The 23,931-nt window shown below is 37.3% G+C and overlaps 1 protein-coding gene across 1 annotated transcript in view; it reads right to left on the bottom strand.

Annotated features, from left to right (window-relative positions):
* The window catches only part of LOC110959452 (helicase ARIP4-like), a 118,260-nt gene extending 95,076 nt beyond the window's left edge, over positions 1-23,184 (bottom strand). The window contains 1 exon segment of the mRNA XM_051949919.1: positions 23,062-23,184. The gene's annotated coding sequence lies outside the window, so the exon portion shown is untranslated.
* Between the last annotated feature and the right edge of the window lie 747 nt (positions 23,185-23,931).

Here is a 23,931-nt window from a genome sequence, read left to right as displayed (position 1 = left end):
ATATTAGACCTTTAATATCTAGCATCTGTCAGTCATGTGTTCTGTGCACAACATGATAAACATTCTACCAGAAAACAGTGAAAAAACAGCTTTTATATGCATTTTGTGTATGTTTCAAGCATTTCAACGGTCTAATGAGGCTGTTGCTACTGTCTGACTCTAAATTTTCTACTTTTTCTCTCGCAAATGATGGAATATGAATATTATTAGCATATTTGGATCTCATCTTCTGGTACATATTGAGTGGTGGTGGTAAACAAAGTTCCTTCAGTAGGTGAACAGAACTGACATATATTCGCTCATAAAAAATGCTCCCTACTGAGGGTTTAATCGCCAAAATACTGAACCCTTTCAAACTTCACATATGCACCTTAAGACACCATGTAATTACCTCCTGAAAGCCCCCGAGAGAGGGGGGGAGAGAGAGAGAGAGAGAGAGAGAGAGAGAGAGAGAGAGAGAGAGAGAGAGAGGCAAAAGAGAAATAAAAATGAATGTTGGGGGGGATGGGGGGGCAGTGTGAAGACAGCTGCTTGCATAAGCTGGCTTACATAAGATCTGGCTAATAATGCCACTGTTCAGCTTACCAGCAGAAAAAAAAAAAGAAAAAAAAAGAAAAAGAAAAAAGAGAAAAGTTACACAAGCTGTATACCAAGACGTGAGGACACAATATATACACACATACGCTCTGTGATTACTTCTCCCAGCATGTCTCGAAAGCTCGAAGAACCATATTTTCTCATTCGAATCCACTTCACGCACACAAATATAAGAACTCTCGGTGACATAATGCTGTCTCTTGGCCCTTATGGAGACCCCACTCAGACTTTTAAAGACGCAAGGATAGAAAATTCAAGATATGAGCACAATGCTCTCAGTTTCATACATCAGCAGCATTGAACTGTGTGTACCAGGGCCTTGTTATAAACCCCGCAGGAGCTCAAGTAAGATTTAAATGAAGGAGGAAGAGGAGGAGGAGGAGGAGGGAGTGTTAACATGAAGTACATCAAGTCAAACTTTCCCTACAGCCTGATTTGACACAATCTGTTCCGACTGTCGAGGTTCTTGTACCCTGAGCGGGCTAATTTTTAAATAACGGAATGAAAGCTGACATTAGTGTGTAAGAAAGTCAATCTATTTTAGAGAATACCTGTTTCAATCCTGAATGTGACTGGGAGGAAAGAGCGACTTTTTGAACAACGGACCGATGACGTGCCGCAATGATGTCGACCAACATCTCCTGACTTTCAAAAATATAGGTCAATTTGTGCAAACCGGACACGTTCCAGTTTTATGGCTCTGGACATGGATCTTGTATAACATCTTACAGACTTACAGAAGATCCGCATCACATCGCCTCGCTTGTGTAACAGAATTACACAATGCTGAGGCTTGCTGGTGGTGGTGGTGGGGAGGGAGGAGGGAGAGAAAGAAGGAGGGGTTAACCAATCAAGTCAGGTTGCTTTCATCCAAAGACAACACATAGACACACACTGTTCAAATACTCAACACACACAAAAAGAAAAATGTTTATTTATTATCCAATGTGTGTGTTAGTGTGCAGGTAGGTTTTTTTTTGCAGGAATTTCTTTACAGGTTTAAGCATCTGCAGACCTCGAATGCTTAAAAAATGCTGTGTTTCTAAGGATTTTTAAATGGGTTTTATTTGGCCCACTGACCAGTCATTTTGCATACCAACAGATAAATAATTTATACACTATTAACCCTCGTGTTGTCCTTACCAAAAAATGTTGTTGCCTTGTCTGAAAAAAGTCCAAAAGTTCAGAAAACAATTCCCCAAATTTATAAAAATGTGCAAAATCTTCAGGAAGAAAATTCCTGAAAAGTTTCCCTCAAAAGTTTTATTTTTTTTTAAACAAAAAATCCCCAAATTTGACAACGGAATTCACTGGATTTTGGTTGATTTTTTGCTGAATGTCCTTAAATATTTTTTCTAATTCGCTTTTTTCCACCAAAAAATGTTCAAAAATTTTCTTTAAAAAATTTTGAAAATGTGGAAATTTTCACTGTGCAAATATATGGATATTTTTTTTACACATTTTTAAAACGGGTCAATTTAACCCACAGGACGACAGGAGGATTAAATGGATTTTTAGCTATTACTTCTTTGACAAAATGGCAAATATTACATTACACTAAAAGCTTTCAAACTCCAAGATAAAGATTTTATCAAAATAGTAAAAAGATCACCCTAAGTCCGCTGGGATAGACTCCAGCCCCTCTGCAACTCTAATGAGGATTAAGCAGTGTGTACATAATAGATAGATTTTTATTACTGTATTACTTATGCTACAGTACAAATGGGTTTTTTACCACTTTGGCCTAGATTTAAATATACACACAACCGTTCAAAGGTTTGGGATCACTCAGGCAATTTCATGTTTTCCATGAGAACTCACAGTCTTGCCATAAAATTTTGTACAAACAACGGTGATCTCTAGACTAGTGCCACCATTTGATTGAAATTTGTGTTTTTGAATTGAAATGTCTCTCAGACTACTAAATGGACATTCATGAGCCCATCAGGATGAAATGTAATCACTTTGTTGATCCTCTGACTTTATCAGACTAGGCGTTCCTCAGCTGTACTTGTTCTGTGCTAATGAGCAAGTATGAGCACAACTGCATGCTTAATTACAGACGGCAGCGTTCCAAAAGCTACACTACGTGCTAGACAGTAAATCCTACATACTGCTGCTGTTTACAATATACTGTTCTAGAAGTTAGCATAAAAATGATGGACATTAATTGAATTGCAATTTAGAAAGTCACTGCATTAGGATTTAACAAAGAATGCTTCTTGGGTTTCTTCTACTTTTTTTGGTACTCATAACTCACATTTAATGTTTTTTCTAGTGTGAACAGCTCCTTCAATGCCTTTGGACACCATATTGAGGAAATTTTGGGGTGTTATTCACATTTTAACTCAATGTGGACTCATTTTTCACTGTACTTGCATCTCTATGGAAAAAGCACAAACAGAAAGTGAATAAAAAATATATATTTTGTGCTATATGATGCATTTATAATGCCACACATTACTTTTTTTTGATTGTTTATTCTCAAAAACTGGAAGAAAACAACATTGTAAGTGCTCCAAAGTGGTAACAATATTGGGGGGACAGGGAGCAACTTGTAACTTACTTTTTAAATGTTTGTTTTGTTTTAACACATCCTGCAGTTCAGTTGAAAAATGCAGAATTTTGTTTTTTATTTTGGTGACTTTGGCTTCTTGGTTGTGCCAAGGAACGCAAACTTTAAAAAAAAAATGTTTTAAAGGAAGTGGTAGGTTTTGGCAATTTAAAAAAAAAATCTCAGTCAGGTAGCAGAATAAAATCAATTTGATGGAATAAGCTCAAATTTGGTAAAAAAAAAAAATTGTATGGCAGAGATGGATGTCACTCATGATTACTTCAAGACCCATCAGAAAGTTAATCTGAAAAATCTGATGATTTTTTCTGTTATTATAGCATCTAGCTCTAATAAATGCTCTAATTTTGGCATATTTTTGGACATAACATGCCATTCAAACCAGCTGGCAGATTTATGAACAGAAGATTTTTACAGTCAGCTTCTCTCTCTGTATATACGGCATGAATAGAACTAGAAAAGACATTTCTTACTCACCTTTGTATTTGTGCCATACATTAAAAAAAATCTAAATACAGTATAAATAAAATAAAATATATAAAAATCTATGTGACTGGTGGAAGTACAATATAGTGACAGCTTAGTTAGGAGTTCAGAAGAATTAAAGCCACTTAAACATTGTTTTATTAGTTGGAACATTAGTTTGTCATTTTTTGACACCTAAAGTGGGACGCTGCGTTAGCCTTGTTCTTTTGTAAATTACTATCATGGTAATATTGAATATGCAGTATTTGCCTTGTCTGCATAACATTAAAAACCCCGCGTTTACATAAGCATGTCTCAGAGCTCCTCTACATGCCAAGCTGGCAGCACCCCCCTCCAACACCTGCAGCCTACTTAGTTTAATTGGAACCTTCTCAGATGCACCAACTGTTTTTCTAATTCCGTCTTTAAGCCTGTAAATACCTGCGACATGGACAAGTTTATTCAGGATTAGCCTCCATTTAATTCTCTGGCCTGGAGGCCACACACATGCAAATTAGTGACCCGGATCAGCAAACAACGCTGACCTGCAGCGAATCGCTTCAGAGGATATTTTTAAACATGTAAACCATCAGGCCAATCCCACCCGATTCTCATATCTAATCCACGCCCACCTGAGCTCCGCTTGGCCCAGAGCAAAGAAAACAAGGAGAAAAGATGAGAAAGAAACCAGAACGATTATCATGTCTCCTGTTAAGGAGCTTTAAGAGGCCATACAATGAAGACCTCCAATAATCTTTCCAATTTAGACTGATGATTTAAGGTAGAGCCAATTTAAATCCTGATATCTGCACAGCATCAGTAAATAATGCAGAGGCTTGAGCACCTGATCGATATTTCCATGGTGAGCGGTGGTCCATGGCATTGAGAGGGGGAAGGGTTGGGAAGCAGCAGGGGAGGGATCAGAAATCAGTGGTTCAAGATGATCTGCGATTGGCTGCTCTTCAGCCAATCGGGGAAGGTTCGGTGGGTTCGGTGGGTTCAGTGGGTTTGTTTCAGGTTCACACGGGGACACCGGTGGAGAAGGGTCTCCGCTGGATGAACTGTTCGACCTTGGAGCCACCTTTTTCCGCTGGTTTCCATTATACCCCGGTTCAGTGTGAAGAGGAGGCAAGTGGGATGACAATGGAAGTTTGAGTTGGGAAGCTCAACAGAAAAAAGACGTGACAACATGAATACAAAAGCTCCCATTCCTCTGGGGATTGAAGAACTATGGTTGGAAAAAAATTCTGCACTAATACGACATTTCAGCAGATATTCTGTCAACATGAACACATTTAATGGTGTTCCGAGACGTAGAGATGATCTTAATCATGATCATTTAGACACTTTATTCTAAGCTGCATCAAAAGTAGTTATGATTTTTCTCTACAGGGATCATTTTCTTTTCACTTTTAAGATCCGAAGACAGCCAACAAACGTTTATCTAAAGAAATCCAATTTTATATTTTCCCATTTGCCTCTGCCAACTTCCATCTTCTCTCTCAGGACTACCAGGCACATGAAACATCTAAAGGTGAAGGTGATTCGAGAGAAAAATAAACCACAATGCTAAATACAAACAGTTCTTTAAGAACTGAATGGATTTTTCTAACCAATTGATTCATGAACCATAAAGAACAAACATTTAGGTCATCTGCTGAATGTTTCACGAGTTAAAGAACCACTTCAATCATCTAATATGTCCTGTCTTCTGCTTCTATTCTGCTTTTTCTTCATTTTTTGAAATAAATCTGATATTAAGCATTGCTTAGTGGGTAGATAAAGAGGCAATTGCCAAAATCAGGTTTTTGTTTTTGGCAGTTGTGCTTTAAAAGTTTTGCTGTAAACTGTTGCTGTTGGGTTTTTGACAGTTTATTGGCCAAATAAGAAACCTGACTTCACCTTAGGAAGTTCAAGGACACTGAGCCGATTTTCACTATTACATGACATTTAAACCCTCTGAACCCGAAGCAGTAGGTGGTTGTTTTTTCCCCTGATTTTTCACTTTTTTCACTGCAATATGAAGTCCTGCATCTCTGTGGAAACAGCACGACCATGGCTTGAAGCAGAGGGACGTTAGAAATGTACACCGTGCAGCGTAAGTACACTATAATGGCAAATTCATGAAAAGTTTATTGAACAAAAATTTTAAAACTTGTATTACATTGTTCCACTTTTTGACAGTTGTTACAAACATACGGAAAAAGTCACTGTAAATACTACAGAAAATTTATTCTGTACAGTTATAATCTGTTTCCATATTCCATATAATTTCTCTTAATGTTCCATGTAAACACTGCCTGCAAGTCTGTGAATTTTTGTCATAACTGTTGGGTGTATCACAGAATCCTTAGTTTTCTTTAAAATCAAATCTTGTTTATACAAACTATTTACTTTTGGCATGTAAAATGAAATGAAAAATCCTAATTTTAAGCTCAGATCTGGTTAAGTTTTCCAATAGAATTGCATGCCACAAATGAGCAGTTTAGGGACTGTCAAAAAGTTTAAAAATCTGTTAATTATGTCAGTTTCTGTCTATGATAAATGGTGCAATTCTGGCCATTTCTGGATTAAAAGACTAAACTATTTATGGTTGGTTTTTTTCTCTCCTTTTCCACCACAATATAAAATCCTGCATCTCTATGAAAACAGCACAACCATCGCTCGAAGTTGAGAGAACTCAGAAATGTACACACGTGGACAAAATTGTTGGTACCCCTCAGTTAAAGAAGGAAAAACCCACAATTCTCACTGAAATCACTTGAAACTCACAAAAGTAACAATAAATAAAAATTTATTGAAAATTAAATAATCAAAAACAGCCATTACTTTTGAATAGTTGATTAACATAATTATTTAAAAAAACAAACTAATGAAACAGGCCTGGACAAAAATGGTGGTACCTCTATAAAAGATTGAAAACTATTTGACCAGAGTGACATGATTAACTCAGATGTGTCATTTAATTGACATCACAGGTGTTTCCAAACTCATAATCAGTCAGTCTGCCTATTTAAAGGGAGACAAGTAGTCACCCTGCTGTTTGGTGAAAAGGTGTGTACCACACTGAACATGGACAACAGAAAGCGAAGGAGAGAATTGTCCCAGGACATCCGAAAAAAAATTATAGACAAACATCTTAAAGGTAAAGGCTATAAGACCATCTCTAAACAGCTTGAAGTTCCTGTGACAACAGTGGCTCATATTATTCAGAAGTTCAAGACCCACGGGACAGTAGCCAACCTCCCTGGACGTGGCCGCAAGAGGAAAATTGATGACAAATTGAAGAGACGGATCGTTCAAATTGTATCCAAAGAGCCCAGAGCAACCTCCAAAGAAATTAAAGGTGAACTCCAAGGCCAAGGTACATCAGTGTCAGATCGCACCATTCGTCGTTGTTTGAGCCAAAGTGGACTTCATGGGAGACGACCAAGGAGGACACCACTGCTGAAAAAAACTCATAAAAAAGCCAGACTGGAATTTGCAAAAATGCATGTTGACAAGCCACAAAGCTTCTGGGAGAATGTCCTTTGGACAGATGAGACCAAACTGGAGCTTTTTGGTAAGGCACATCAACTCTATGCTCATAGACTCAAAAACTAAGCATACGAAGAAAAGAACACTGTCCCTACGGTGAAACATGGAGGAGGCTCAGTAATGTTTTGGGGCTGCTTTGCTGCATCTGGCACAGGGTGTCTTGAAAGTGTGCAAGGTACGATGAAATCTGAAGACTATCAAGGCATTCTGGAGAGAAATGTGCTGCCTAGTGTCAGAAAGCTTGGTCTCAGTCGCAGGTCATGGGTCTTCCAACAGGACAACGATCCAAAACACACAGCCAAAAACACCCAAGAATGGCTGAGAGAAAAGCGTTGGACTATTCTAAAGTGGCCTTCTATGAGCCCAGATCTGAATCCCATTGAACATATGTGGAAGGAGCTGAAACATGCCATTTGGAGAAGACACCCATCAAACCTGAGACAACTGGAGCTGTTTGCTCATGAGGAGTGGGCCAAAATACCTGTTGACAGCTGCAGAACGCTCATTGACAAATACAGAAATCGTTCAATTGCAGTGATTGCCTCAAAAGGTTGTGCAACAAAATATTAAGTTATGGGTACCATCATTTTTGTCCAGCCCTATTTCATTAGTTTGTTTTTTTAAATAATTATGTTAATCAACAATTCAAAAGTGATGGCTGCTTTTGATTATTTAATTTTCAAAATTTTTTATTTGTTACTTTTGTGAGTTTCAAGTGATTTCAGTGAGAATTGTGGGTTTTTCCTTCTTTAACTGAGGGGTACCACCAATTTTGTCCATGTGTGTATATCGTGCAGCGTAACGACATTATAACGGCAAACTCAAACAAAATTCAAATAAAGTTGAACTTTGATTATGACACAATTCGCACATCACAAATGAGTGGTTTTAAGGACTTTCAGAAAGTTTAAGGATCTGTTTTTTTCTGTTTCTGGTTGTGATAAATTGTGTAATGCTGGTGATTTTGGGGTATTAGAGGGTAAAAGACTTAACTATTTTCAAAAAATGATGAAAAAATCTGGTACTTTTTATTATATTTTTGGTATATTTTGGAATTAGATTATCCATTCACTATTAACTACCTCTTTACTGAAATCGTGTGTTATGTAGCCATGTTGAGCCCTTCAGACCTCTGAACTTAATCATTAATGGAGCAAGTCTTAAGAGTTAAATAACTAAGACTCAGCAGTTATCCGAGCTACTCAAGAGGAAGCAGAGTACAGAGCAAATAGCTCTCAGGCCATCATTTGGTTAATGCATTTATGTTGAACCGAGCAGAAGCAATTAGAGGGAAGATGTGTCTTCCAAACAACTGAAAGTTCCAGTTAGCACCAGAAATTTGAAAAAACCTGGGATCAGACAGTAGTTTCTGTTCCCCTCTGTTACTACTAGAAGACTGTTGTTGCATAGTAAGCACACAGCATTTCATTTGAGTGTTGAAACAATGACTAAAAATACAGTTTGGGTAGGTAAATGCCCACTAAGACACAGAGGAGATAAAGAAATGAGGTGTAGCTATGGATACTGGTCAACAAATGACTAATGTCAACAATAGCAGGTTCTTCTACACCTTCACAACTCTACACGCTGACAAACACAACTCAACGAGGAGGGACAGTCCAGCTTAACAGAGGTCAGCGGTCAAACTCTGAAACATCACCACTAACAAGTGCAGTAATCCAGACAGAAGAACACCCACACAGCCAAGACGTGACCGATCTGCACAAACACAGTGGTTATATAAGCCTCAGTCAGACAAAGCTGCTCGATAGAAACACATGCTCCTCAAGGATAAACAGAGTCATTAGGTCAAATGGAAGGTGCACAACGAGCACAGGTGTACCTGCACAAACACAAAGAAACACACGGTCGTACTTCTATGTTGATGTAATGCAATGTAGTAAGACCAATTCTACACGCGTAAACTGAATCTGAAAGGGGTGTTCAGTACAGCTGAAGAAAGCAGTTAAATAATCAACATTGAAATCAGTAAATATTGTGTTAATTTTCTTTGTCATATATGATGAATCTATGATTGGTTGGACAAAATGAGACATTACAAGATGTAACCAAAGAAACTGCAGTGGGAAATGTTTCACGGCGTTTGGATATTTACAATAAATCAAGAAAATAATAGTTTTTTGCAGCTGTAGTTAGACTTAGTTGATTTAAAATCCAAAGTGTTCTGAATCATCAAAGCTGTAATTGCCATTTTTAAATTCTGGCTCAAGGTGAAGTCGCATTCAGAGCAATTTGTTCTATAAAACAGGGGGAAAAATATTTTTTGAAGTGAATACAGAAAACTGAATACAACTGTAGATAATTATGATCATATGATGTAGAGTTAGGGTTATTTTTTTTCAATTAGACATTGGGTTAAAATAAATTATTTGTCAAAAAAAAGTCACTTAGAGAGGCTAAAACCAGAGAGCTTTAAAAATATGTGAAACCAATAATCAGTGATGTGTAGACAGTGGTCCCTCGTCTATCATGGGGGTTAGGTTCCAGAACCCCCCGCAATAGGAGAAAATCCGCAAAGTAGCAACTTGATATTTATTTAATTATTTATATATATTTTAAGGCTTTATAACCCTCCCCACACTCATAAAACTTTACCACATTCGTAAAAACACCACAGAGCAACACTATGCACAGTGATCAGACGTTGATGTGAAATGGATCAAAAACGGATCAAGATGCTGAACGCATGCTATGCACGGGAGACGGAGGAGACTGAGACGACCAGCGCACAGCCCTGTATGCTACACATTTTGGATGGATGGATGGATGGATGGATGGATGGATGGATGGATGGATGGATGGATGGATGGATGAAAATCAGCGATACAAATTTAGATATATACAATTTAAAAATCTGCAATACAGTGAAAAGTGAACCAAGGCAAGGGACAACTGTAGTTGCCAAATATTTAATAAAATCAAGAAACAAGTTAATCAAGTCAGCTCTAAAACTAATCTCCATTATACAAACTACTTCATGCGTGATAGTTCATTGCAGGGGTGCAAATCTGGGACAAGTTTGTTAATCAATATTTAGCAGCATTGTCAATCAATAATGAATTAACTGATAACACAAATTGAGTGAAATGACTTATGAAATGACCATATAGCTTCATCCAACAACAAGCATAAGCTCCTAGTAGACTATGATTCGACTTAGAATCGTGATTTCAGCTGGCATTAACCATAACAGAAGACGATGTCATGGTGCCTCTTTGCAACCTAAACTCCCACAATGCTTCCTGACTCCTCAGGTCAAACAGTGAAAGGCTAAACTTGGTGGTGCAAACAGGTAATACAGCTAATCAACACATTTTCAGACATACATGTTCTTCATCTTCTGCCTTATCGATTAATATATTTTTAATCTGTTAAATTATTAATGGCAATTAATCAAAGAACATTGTTATTTACACAGAGGCATTTCTTTATTACTTATAATTGTGAGAATTAACTGACATCACCTCCAAAGAGATCACAGTGTGTCAAAACATCTCCTTTATAACAACACAGAGGCCCACTAGTTACACTGACAATGATAAAGTAATTTGAAGACAAAAAAAATACTGAAATCAGCGACTTATCCAAAGTTACAACTGGCTGACTCTCACAAAGAAGTACAAAAGCCGACAGGTCCATGGAGGCCTGAGGAAGCCTCCTCATCTCTGCCTGAACATCTGACGCATCCAAACAGCCTCGCACTCATCAATAAAAACCCTCGACTACGTGAAGGAAACTTGTATGAGTGAGAAAAGACAGCATTAAATCATTAAAAGTTTAGCAGGACGAGGGCCCTTAAGGCAGTGCAAGAGCGAGAGATTTTCCACAGCAGCTCGGTCGAAGCTCTCCATTAAAAGAGGAAAGAGTCATGAGGCAACCCGAGTGCTCAGTCATTTACCATTTTACTACAGCAGGCAGCCCACACAGACGTGAGCTGCAATACAAACACATTTCTCTGCTGTACTTTTGAATGAATGCACAATACAATAATTCACAAGTATGCAACACTAAATACTGATGTTAGGATTATGTCTTATTATTCAATAACTGTGACTGAAGGGAGACAGCCTCTACAAGCAAATGCCCACTAGATGTCAGTTAGCGAGCTTAATTTAACAGATACATTTTGACCTTAGGTTTCCGTCTACAGATTTTCTGCATATCCCTTCTATTTAAAGCAGCTAAAAGCTAAAAGTCTGTGTGATGATAAAGTTAGCGAGTTTTTTGTTTTGGTCTCTGCACCTTCAAAGGCAGCTGGCTGTTGGTTCAAAGCATAAACTGTTGAGCCAAACGCCACCAAAGCACAAATCACACCAAACTTTGGTGCCGATTTACTTCTTGTATTGTCATTAATCATTTCCACCACAAAACTTCAGTTTTTTTTGGTTCCTGTCTTAAAAGGCACACCTTTACTAACACTACTTTAGAACAACATTTAGGTGTCAATCAGCACACTGACGCTAATTTAAGCAATTTAATTTAACCGAGACAGAGGTTATTTAATTCATTTTAAATTTGTATAATTAATCTGCCAATTAATCAGTTATCGGTATTTTTTTCTGCCAAGTATTGGAATCAGCATCAACCTCAAAAAATGCGAATGACAGATATATGTCAGGTCCTAGTTTTAATACAGCAACCATAGGTCACAGTTGAGGACTGAGGCATGGACAGAGCCTTTTAGTTGTGAGTACTCCGACACCTCTGACTTTACTGTCTTCTGGGTTTTGCTCACAGAACATGAATAGAACAGACAGAGATATTATTCCACCACCACAGACTGGTGTCATGCAGGTTTAATGCCATAAGACACATCCTTTTGCTCCTTACACTCTCACTAAGGAGGTAGGGATTCCATGTTTACCTAAAATTAGGGAGACAGGAAAGCATAAAACTAAAAACTGCACAATTTTCCCCACACATTCCTGTCTCTGTGAAAGCTTTAGAGGTTAATTTTAGTAAGTTAGCTTATAGCAGTGTAGGTCAGACACACTGAGCACTCCCTTCATGGTGCTATTATAAATTACTAAAACATGAGAAACAGTGGAGGCCAGCGTCTCCTCCTCTTTCTGCTTCACCGATTCAAACTGGGCAAAGCTGCTACTAAATCTCTGCTTAGATCTAAACTTCCTGCTGTGATGTTCCAGTCATCTCAGTGTATGAACAGCAGAGGTCAGTCGGAGCAGCATCCATCACTCTGCTCCCTCGTTGTTTTACGAGGAGTGTAGGTCAAAAAGACATTGGCACTTCCATCCCTCACCCGCTGCTTTAGGATTCAGCATGGGTGAGGGAAACCACACTGGTCTGAACTAGCCTTTCTGTCCATATCTCAAGCTTTTTTCCTTATTAAAGAGTCTAAATATTCCTCTTAAGATGTTGAATAATAAGAGCATTTATCTGCCTTGTCTTTGCAAAACAGCCTTTTGTGTGTTTTCAAAGTAACACAACATAGAAAATCTTGTTCTGTGTGGGTGTGTTTACAACCATGTGTTGATTTTTTTTTTTTTTTTTACTTTTTTTGCTGTAGTTACATTTTTACTCAGTGTGGGCTCATTTTCACTGAACCTCTATGGGAACATAAGAAATAACTAAAGTTGGCTTTATTGGATTATTTACCGTATTTAATAAACTCTGCATGCTATAGATATTTCTCATCTCCTGTCTGGTCTGTGCAAACACAGCCTGCAGTTCAGTCTAGAAGTCCAGAATTATTGGCATTTTTTGGCATTGTGGAGCATAGACTTATTAGCTTGTCTGTTTTTAACAGAATCTAGTCAGTACAAGCCTTTTACTGTTACAACATTTTTAAATGTGACAACAAAGGGATTTTGATGGAACGTCACTATGGTTTTGTGAGTTTTCAAAGTGACGCAGCAAAGAAAACCTTGATCTTTGTGGGGGTGACTACAGCTATGTGTTGAATAATTTACATTTTATCTCACTGGAAAAAAAAATCTTACGTATTTAGAAGAAGTGAAATGTGAGATCTAAACATGCGCCATTCTGATTATTTTCTCGTCTTGCAGTCGACAAATCTCATTGCTTCGGCTGCCATCAAAATGCAGAAATGTCGAGCAGGGCAGTGGCAGCAGCTCCTCCTCCCACCTTCCATCACCCCTTTCGAAGCGCCGTGTTCCTGTACTTGGCCGCCCGCTGTGCTCATTAGCAGGAACAAGCTGAAGGAGTGATGTAAGGATGAAAAGGAGAGCGCCACAGGAGCGTTCCCAGATCATCGCTTCGGAATTAAACCGAGAATCTGGGCCTAATTGGAGTACAAACCCAACTAACTAACCTTGACCTGGGGTTTGAAGCTTGTAATCGATTACTAAATGAGAGAGAAACTTCACACACACAACTTACAACATGTGGGCGTTTGCACCATAAAGGCAGCTCAAACTAGACACACATGTTCTCCAAACAGTGTTTTCTCTGACGCAAGGAAACCTGCACTGTAACCTCGACACACACATAACCTCCAGAATGACATATATTGTAGTTGTAAGATTTTCAGACACACATTTTCTCTGCACTTTATGTAACATCTTTGTTCTGCTGGAGGTTGATGGAAAGAAAGAAGAAAAAAAGTGATAGTGTTTCATAAGCTCAGGTTGCGTCTGGCTGAAGTGTTTCGCTAGATACCTGATCCAAGGTCAGATTAAAGAGAACAAAGTCTCCGAAGCAACACTGACAGCACAAGCAGACGGGAAAAAAAAGCCTGAGAATCAGACTATTAGAACATAATCCTGCAGCCACAGGACTTTCAGCCTGATACAATATGTGACTTGGAACCGAAATGCAGGTTCAGCATTACAAGCATCCCAAAAAGAAAAAAGACTGCAACAGTAAAAGATACACCAAAGGAATTTAAGGAGAAAAGGGAGCTTCATGTTAGTAGACTGATGGGTTAGTTTTTGCAGCACTAGAAAAAAAGTTTCTCAAAATTAATCCGCAGTTTTAGTGAAAAGTTGCCATTTTCCAAGTCGAGTTTTAGAGTTTGTACAAAACTCTACAGCAGAAGCAACACCCACAGTAATATCATTGCACCAAAATTCACGGCAGCCACAGATATTGATTAAAGTGCACAACTTTTGGTGTTTTTCTCAGCTGGAATCCCTCCAGATCAAACTGAGGAGTTCACCCTGAAATCTGAAAAGTGGCAGCTAACAAACTTTTGCGCAGCAGATATTCTGACTTAAAACCAGGCAGCTTTTCTTTCTTTTTTTAAACTTCTGGTTCTTACAAAAATACATGAAACATCCCCTAAATTTGTACTTTACTGACAGGATTACTGGCAAAACCAAATTGTGTCAATTTTTAAATTCTAAAAAAGTAATTCAAGGGACTTATTTCCACCAAATTTACTGTTTTAGATAAACATTTTGAGCTGCAAACATCATTTTGATGAGTTGGGTTAGCATGATAATGTTGCATCAACGTTGCGTCTGTCATGCATTTCATTTACTTTGTATTGCTAAAGTTGTGCTAACCTAGCTTAAGTTACTCCCTGTCTGTTTATGTTAGCAATAACATCACTGTAGTTCAGCCAAACTAGCATAGTGTTAGCTAAGAGCTTAAAAGCCACTAAGTAACTGCAGAAATAACATAAGTGTACAAAATATTGACGAGCACAGAACAACCGTTCATCACTCCGTCAGCTGCGTGTTGAAGTGCACCTAAGGAGGAGCGATGTGGGGAGGGGGTTTATTCAGTGAAGGCCTGAAAAGTTAAATGATGAACAATACTGTCCGTCTTCAGCAACCGTCATGATGTCACTCTCAGTTTTACTTTGTCAGAAAATGCTATAAGGTGACACAGGCTATAGCAGCAACTCACTGTGTGTGTTGATATGGAGAAACATTAATGTTGGGCTATTTGTGATCGTTATACATTTAAAATACAACTCTGTCAAAGATGACATGTTTTGACATCTGAGAAAGGCGCCTCTGGTTTTTATTTTGGTTCACAGGAGTCTTGACTTCATGGCAAAGAAAATAATGGAGTAGAGAAAATGTGATTTAATGTTAAAGAGCATCAGAGGGCTGCAGAAATACTGTTTTGCTAGTAACTTTACTCATTCTGTTGCTGCACAAGATGTATTTCATAACTCATTTATAAATTGACTCTTTTTTAAGGTTATATAATTTCCCAGAGGTTTAATGTTGATGCATTTTTTTGTCCTTGAAAATTCCTCTCTGTTGTAAAGATAAACAAATACTAAAGGACAAAGTATTTTAATACAGTGAAATGCTTTGCCTGTAATTCATATCTTTGTAGTTGTAAGCGTTGAGAACCAAAAAAAAAGTTATTTTTCATTATGTTTTTTTTTTTTTAAATAAATCGGTAATCGGAATTTTTTTCTGCCAAATATTTGAATGGGCATCGGCCTCAAAAAATCCATATCGCTCAGGCCGTAGTTTGTTGGTTGCACTTAATTTCATTAGAAGTTTGCAGAACTCAAAAATATTGATGCAAACTACATACATTTATTTTGTTGTGTCTAAACATGATGTCTTAAGAGTATAGGAGCAGAGAAACATTGAACTTTCCTCTTGTTGCCTGGACGCACATTAAGTAACTTCCTAGTTTCAGAATAAATTTAAACATCAACGTCTGTTTACAGGTTTTGCAGAATTCTGTTACATGTGTGAGGAAGGCCACAGTGAGTCACCTATATATTTTATGCAAACCTGTGTCTCTGATGCTATACTACAAGTTGTTGAGTTGCACTGTGGGTAGTACAGGTGGGCTGTGTTCCAAATTGCATACTTTGTCTTATGTCTTATAGTCTTGCAGGACATCCTGATGCATGTGATGTAACTGTGCAGAGAATTGTGAAAGCATGCTGGCTTGCAAACTGCAAAATGCGACCACATGTTGTACGAGATTCTAGTCTTCACGAGCTACTGCATTTTACATACTATGCACTGGTATGTACTAAATCTTTTTCTATATAGTATTCTATGCTGGCACTAGGAATTAGAAATGACGAGCCACTGTGGCTCACTCATAAGAATAACAATGAGCCACAAAAAGCCACAAATTTCTGTGTCAGTGATAGTGGAAAAAAATGGATTCTTGCAGGCTGGTTTCCTTCATTAAAGTATTTAAAAACATATATGTGAATGTTCGGGATGGGGTGGGGGGTTGGGGTCTTTGACGACCCCCCCCCCCCCCCCCCCCCCCCCCACACACACACACACACACACACACACACACACAACGTGAAATGTTTAAGTCTAGGTCCTGAATATAAATATCATCACAAAGTGTGAGTCTATATCATTTTGCTAAACTTTCAGATCCAAATTTAATGTTCTTTTCGTAAAAACAGGCAGTCATCTCAACTGTGACACATGCATTTGGCCATTTAAAAACCCATACCTGAAACATGTTCATGATCAAAACTTTTTGACCCATAAAAATATTAATTTCATGTCCAATTTACCTTCTTTTCCTCCTATGAGTCATTCCATCTCATTTCAACAAATCTGAGGAAATTTTGTTGCATGACCTCCTCTGATCATCTCCAAACTTTTTTTTTAACTATCCCAACATAAGAATAGATTACTTGCAAAGTTTTAACATCATATGATTGCTATTTGCTAAGTTATAAAATATTTAAATCCCTATTTTTCCACTCGGAAATTGATATGTTAGGTAGAAAGGCTTGATTTAGGAAGATAATACTGGGAACTGACTGATGATATAGACTTACAAGTGATCTGAAGGGTTCAAACACCTTAACAATAGAGCAGGAAAAAAAAATTTGGAATGAATATACCCATTTCTCTGTGGTACAGGGCAATTTAAAAATTTGGCGAAAATGGCATTTTTCAAGAATTTAGGCATTTTTTCACAAATTTTAATAAGTAACAAGGTTCATATGTTATAAAAATCTCAAAGTACCTTAAAAGTTCTCTCTAACCTAAAAATATCCAAGAGCTAGCTAGTCTCCTTAGACCTCAAAACGATGCCTATTTATGAAACAGACTGAAAAACACCATACATATATTGGCACAGAAACCAATGTGGGACATGGAGTAGAAACATGAAACTTTGTCTGTATAACAATAAACATCCGAATAATTGATATCTGAAGTATCAACATTGTTTCTTGAATCCTTCATGGCCAATTTAACCAAGAAATGCACTATGTTTTATAGGCGTTTTTTTAGGAATTCTAACTAATATATTGCAGTTAAAATGAGTTATATTGCCTGAGGTCCCATGTAAAACATGTAATTTGTCCCCAACTTATCACACCACTATTTCTGTCCTTTGAACTGCTTGAATTTCTCTGAAATCAGGCCATCATCTGCACCAGATATGTGGTACTGTCCACCACGGCGTGTTGAAGGAGCAGTGATTGGACAGAGGATGTGGGCTGTAGGCACCCACACTACGTCATCCTTTCTAGGCCATGTGAACTTCTTGCTGGGACCTTTTGGGTGCATGAATTTCACTTGCAAATCTTCAAATTCAGCTGATAAGTCAAATACGATACCGAGGCTGTCCTGAGAATGCAGTCTGGGAGTGATGCCATTTCTTCTTATTCAGTTACTGTATGAAAGAAAAAACAATGTCTATATAATAATTAACTTCAGATATGCCCTTTGTAACTTATACTACGATGCTGATGCTTCAGATTCATCTTTCATCTTTAGTTGGTCATGTAAATGGTTCCTAAAAACAAAAACGAGGATCAAAATGTATAGTAAATTGATTCAGCAGTTGCTCATCTTTGGCACAAGAAACAAATATGAAAGTAAGTTCACACATACTTCACACATACTAGTTCCTCCAAAAAAAATTTGAACCGCGTACCATGTATCCCACATGCACTTTTTAATGCCTAAAGTTAGGCTATTTTGGGTCTACACCTGAGTTCAACAGCCTATAAATCAATAAATAAGCTTTATTTTAATGTTTTAAAACTTTTACCTTATGCAACTTTCATTAGTAAAGAAGAAAATTCATTCTTTCAATGTCTTTTCACAAGAATAAGTCCTAAAATAGAGGCATGAAAAACCCAAAATAAAGTCGCCCATGAAATAATAAGGATATTTTGGGAAATTCCACAGTCCAGTATTTTTTTATTTTCATTCATTTCTATACTTTTCTCACCAGAAGGGTAAAAGTTTTGGAAGGGGAAAAAATTCTGACCATGTAAAAGGAGTATAAATTGCTTTTTTTAGTAGTTTAAAACCCTAAAATCATAGGCGAGGATTAAGTTTGGACTGACTATGGGTATTAGATTAGATCATTACTGCTTATACTGTATGTTTATAACCATAATACTTTGCATTTGTTCATAAAATTACCCAAATAAAGCCCAAAAAAATTTTTGGGAGGATCTGAGAAAGTGGTGCAACAAGCATTTGTTGAATTGACATGGAATGACTCCTATGTCCAATTCTACAACCCTCACTATGTACCATATCTCACAACTGTAGCATAAACTCAACAAAAACCTCCTCTTTCTCGCTTTTCCTGATCGCAAATGACTTGCCTTGTGGCACACCGTTCAGAGATTTCACACAGTAAAAATAGCATGCTTTTCTGTGATTGGCTGAGAGCAGGTCATGATCCGGGCGCGTGATCAAGATTCGGGGGGCTCCGACCATTTCCGACGCCTGCCGAGAGAAAAAGTTTGTTTTGCTTATATTAAAAAGTAAGTCGAACCCTTTTTTGTTGCTTTTTACTGTGTGGCTCACACGGTTCAGAATGACTGTATCATCCAGCAAAACGTTGCACCATCCAGCAATGGCGCTGTGGCGATCGGCTAGCGCAAGCCTAGGTATTGTAGTATGCGTATTGGAATGAACCCCAGCTGAGCATGCCTGTAGCTGAGAAAGCTTTATCAGTCTATGTGACATCTATCCATCCATTCTCTATACACCGCTTTATCCTCACTAGGGTTGCGGGGGGTGCTGGAGCCTATCCCAGCTGACTCGGGTGCCAGTCTGTCACAGGGCTACATATACAGACAAACAGTCACACTCGCATTCACACCTACGGGCAATTTAGAGTAACCAATTAACCTCAGTATATTTTTGGACTGTGAAGCTGGAGTGCCCAGGAGAAAACCCACGCATGCACAGGGAGAACATGCAAACTCCATGTAGAAAGATCCCGGGCTCAGGCCGGGACTCGAACCAGGGATCTTCTTGCTGCAAGGCGAAAGTGCTAACCACTATGGCAATGTGCAGCCCTAGTGTATGTGACAAATAAGTATAATTTAAATGATACTGAGAAGAAGGTGAATCCAGTCAGCTTTGGTTCTTATTTAAAAACTGAATTTAATGAGTGAAAGTTAAACTGGCTTTAAGTTTAGTCAAAGTTGGACTCGAGTCTTTGTTTTTGCTTGCTGTGAAGCATTTCTGCAACTGCTATTCTATCTAGTTTATTTTAAAAAAAATCCTTTTTAACTCATGCATCATGCAAATTCTGGACCGGTGCTGTCTTGGCTGAGTTTTCATACATTGTACTACAAGTTGCATCAGGCTACTCTCCTCTAAAACACATAACAAATCTTCAACTACCAGGAATTTACTGTAAGGTACTTATGGTTTAACTTCATGCCTTTGCAAGATGTAAAGTGTTAACTTTGCGTGCCTTACATCATGTTTAAGTTATGCTTTGTCAAAGCTCAAGTCTACAGTTTTTGCTGTGGTTCGCTGTGAAGCATTGTTGTACCTTTTATCTAAGCTAGTTGAACTAAAAATGCACCATGCAACTCCTGCACCAGTGCGGTTTCTGCTGGTTCACACATTTTATTAAAAGTTGCATCAGGATATTTTCCTCTAGAAGGCATAAAATACCAATAACTACCAGGAATTTAAGGTACTCATGGTTACTTCAGGGCCAGAGCTGCTTCTGCTGAGTTTTTACCGACAATGATGGATTTTATTAAAAATTACATTGGTTTCATTTTCCCTAAAGCTGCGTGAACGATCAAAATATCTTTACCAACAAGGGATTTAAGGTATTTATGTTTGAATTTCATGCTTTTGAAAATGTAAAAGTTCCCTCTATTATTAAACTGGCAGACTGATTGAAGTCTTTTAAATTCCATTAAAGTCTACAGTTTTTGTTGTGGTTTAATGTGAAGCATTTTTTAATCTTTTACCTCAGCTAGTTGAACTAAAAATGCACATTTCACACATGCACCATGCGACTTCTGCACTGGTGCCACTTTGTCCCAGTATTTACATGCAGTATGATGGATTTTATTAAATGCTGCATTAGGCTATTTTCCTCCAAAGCTGCCTGGACACAAAATATTATTAACTACCATGAATTTAAAGTATCTATGGTTTAACTTCATGCTTTTGTCAATATAAAGGCATCCTTTTAATGTTAAATTGAGTGCTCTAAGTCTTTTAAGTTTTGCAGAAGTCTTCAGTTCTTTATGTGGTTTGCTGTCAAGAACTTTTGCATCTTTTGTCTAAGCTAGATGAACTAAAGATGCAGATTTCACACATGCACCATGTGACTTCTGCATTTGTGCCGTTTCTGCTGAGGTTTCACACAGTTTATTACAAGTTCCATCAGGCTACTCTCCTCTAAAACTGCCTGGCACATATATTATCTTTAACTACCACAAATTTAAAGGTATTAATGTTTAATTTCATGCTTTTGTAAATGTTAACTTTGAGTGCTTTAAATCATGTTTAAGTTAAGACATTAATTTTGAGTTAACAAGAAGACATGATGAACGTTTTTGAGATGTTTAAATTAAGTTTTGTCAAAGCTCAAGTCTACAGTTTTTGTTGTGGTTTGCTGAGAAGCATTTCTGCATCTGTTATTTTTTGTAGTTTACAAAAAATGCCAATTTCACACATGCACCATGCAACTTCTGCATCGGTGCTAAATCAGGATAATTTCCTGTAAAACAAAAAAAATATCATTAAATATCAGAAATTTAACGTATTTGTAGTTGAATTTCATGGTTTTGTCAATGTGAAAGTATCCTTTTAATGTTTAACTGGCAGAGTTTGAGGTCTTGTAAGTTTAGTCAAAGTCAACAGTTTTTGTTGTGGTTTACTGTAAAGCATTTTTGGAACTTTTGTCTCAGATAATCGATCTAAAAATGCAGATTTCACACATAAAACTTCTGGACCGGTGCTGGACCGGTGCTGTTTTTACCAACAATATGATGAATTTTATTAAAATCTGCATCAGGCTATTTTCCCCTGAAGCTGCTTGGACACACAAAATTCATTAACTACCAGGAACTAAATGTATTTGTGGTTAAACTTCAGAAAAGTTTCAGAAAAGTCTACAGTTTCTGTTGTGGTTTGCTGTGAAGCATTTTTGCATCTCATCTGCAGCTCGCTGAACCAAAAATGCAGATTTCACACATACACTATGCATCAGTGCTGTTTCTGCCAGGTCTTCACACATTAAAAAAAAAAAAAACTTGCATCAGGATACTCTGCTCTAAAACATAAACTATTTATAACTACCAGGAATTTACAACATTTATGATTTCATTTCATGTTTTTGTCAATGAAAAAGTATCCTTCTGATGCTAAACTGGCAGAGTTGCAGGTCTTCTAAGTTTTGTAAAAATCTACAGTTTTGTTGTTTGCTGTGAAGCATTTTTGCATCTTTTATCAAAGATAAAACCGCTAAAAATGCAGATTTTAGACATGCACCACTTCAGGACCGGTGCTGTTTCTGCATCGAAAATATGATGGATTTTATGACAATTGCACTGGGTTATTTTCTCCTACAGCTGCCTGGACACACACAATATCTACCATAAATTTAAGGTATTAATGATTTAATTTAATGTTTTGCCAATGAAAAAGTATCCTTCTAATGTCGAGCTTTAAGTATTTTAAGTTTCATGAAAGTCTACAGTTTTTGTTGTGGTATGCTGTGAAACATTCCTGCTTCTCTTAGTTGAACTAATCATGGAGGTTCCACTCATGCATGACTTCTGCATCAGTGCCGTTTCTGCTGAGCTTTCACACATTTCACCAAAAGTTGCATCAGGACACTTTCCTGTAAAATACATTTAACTTCCATGAATTAAGGGTATTTATGGTTTAACTTCATGTTTTGACAATGAAAAGTATTACTCTAATGCGTTTTAAGTCTTTCAAGTTGCATGAATCTTTAGCGTATTTTGTGGTTTACTGTGAAGCATTTCTACATCTTTTACCTACTAGTTGAACTAAAAATGCAGATTTCACACATGCACCAAGCAACTTCAGCACACATAAAACATCAATAATAACCAAGAATTTAAGGTATTTATGTTTTGATTCCATAGTTTTGTGGTTATTTTAATGTAAAACTAGCTGTCTATACTGAGCTGTGACCTCCTGACTGCGTCCCGCAGAAAGTTCACTAAATTAAAACCAACTCTGTGACTTCTGCTGCAAACTTCAAACCGCAAATCAAAAGGGGAGTTACATTTTTTTTATGCTCCTAACTTGACACCCAAGCCTCAGTTTACATAAGTCTTTACATAATCCTCTTCCTTTTCGGATTCCCCCTCACAGCCCGACGCTCTGTTGGGTAACAGCCCTGCAAATTAGCCGTTCACTCGCTTCTGCGGAGGTTATTTAAGCCGCAGATGTGTCAGCGGCTCAGAGCTGCGGTTGAAAAAACAAAAACAAGAAGAAGAAGCAGCAGAGGAGCAGCGTGTTGTCGCCTCGTTTCATAACAGGAAGGAAGCATTGGGCTCCAGCAGACAGACGGACGGAAGCAAGTGTAGCCTCCTCTATTGTCTGCAGCCTAATTGACGCTCTCACACCCCAAAACAAGAAACATCGCAAACACAGGAAAAAATAATAAAATAAAAACAGGTTGAAGCAGAAGAAGGAGCAGCGGCCAGTAAAGCCGGCGAGTCTCACCTGTGTTCCGTCCGTCCGTCCGTCGGTCCGTCCAGGTGAAGCAGGCAGCTTTAATCACATTCACTCATTCATCTCCTCGTGCCGCCTGATGCACGCGCTCTGCACAAAACACACATTACGAAAGTTCCGGAAGTGCACGAGCGTCTCAACTGAGCGGAACAAAGTGAAGCCCCGAAATTATGTATGTATTTATTTAGTGAATTAAAACCTGAAATATGTTTCGTATTTTAGAGTAATTGTATCTATTATACTGAAGTAAAATATTTAGAGGCTAACTAAGCCTATGGCAGGCGTAAATTTCTAATTATATATACATATATATATATATATATATATATATATGGCATGCCGTTTAGGAAATTATATATATAATGAAAGTCGATATATATATAATGAAACTTGATATATATATAATGAAACTTGATATATATATAATGAAAGTCGATATATATATAATGAAACTTGATATATATATAATGAAACTTGATATATATATAATGAAAGTCGATATATATATAATGAAACTTGATATATATATAATGAAACTTGATATATATATAATGAAAGTTGATATATATATATATATATATCAACTTTCATTATATATATATCAACTTTCATTATATATATATCGACTTTCATTATATATATATCAACTTTCATTATATATATATCTCGACTTTCATTATATATATATATATCGACTTTCACTATATATATATCAACTTTCATTATATATATATCAAGTTTCATTATATATATATATCAACTTTCATTATATATATATCAAGTTTCATTATATATATATCGACTTTCATTATATATATATATCAACTTTCATTATATATATATCAAATCTTTTTTCCTACC

This window comes from Acanthochromis polyacanthus, chromosome 6, assembly GCF_021347895.1.
Source record: "Acanthochromis polyacanthus isolate Apoly-LR-REF ecotype Palm Island chromosome 6, KAUST_Apoly_ChrSc, whole genome shotgun sequence".
Classification (NCBI taxonomy): Eukaryota; Metazoa; Chordata; class Actinopteri; family Pomacentridae; genus Acanthochromis; species Acanthochromis polyacanthus.
The sequence above is the reverse complement of the archived record's forward strand: the minus strand, read 5'-3'. Positions and strand labels throughout refer to the sequence as shown.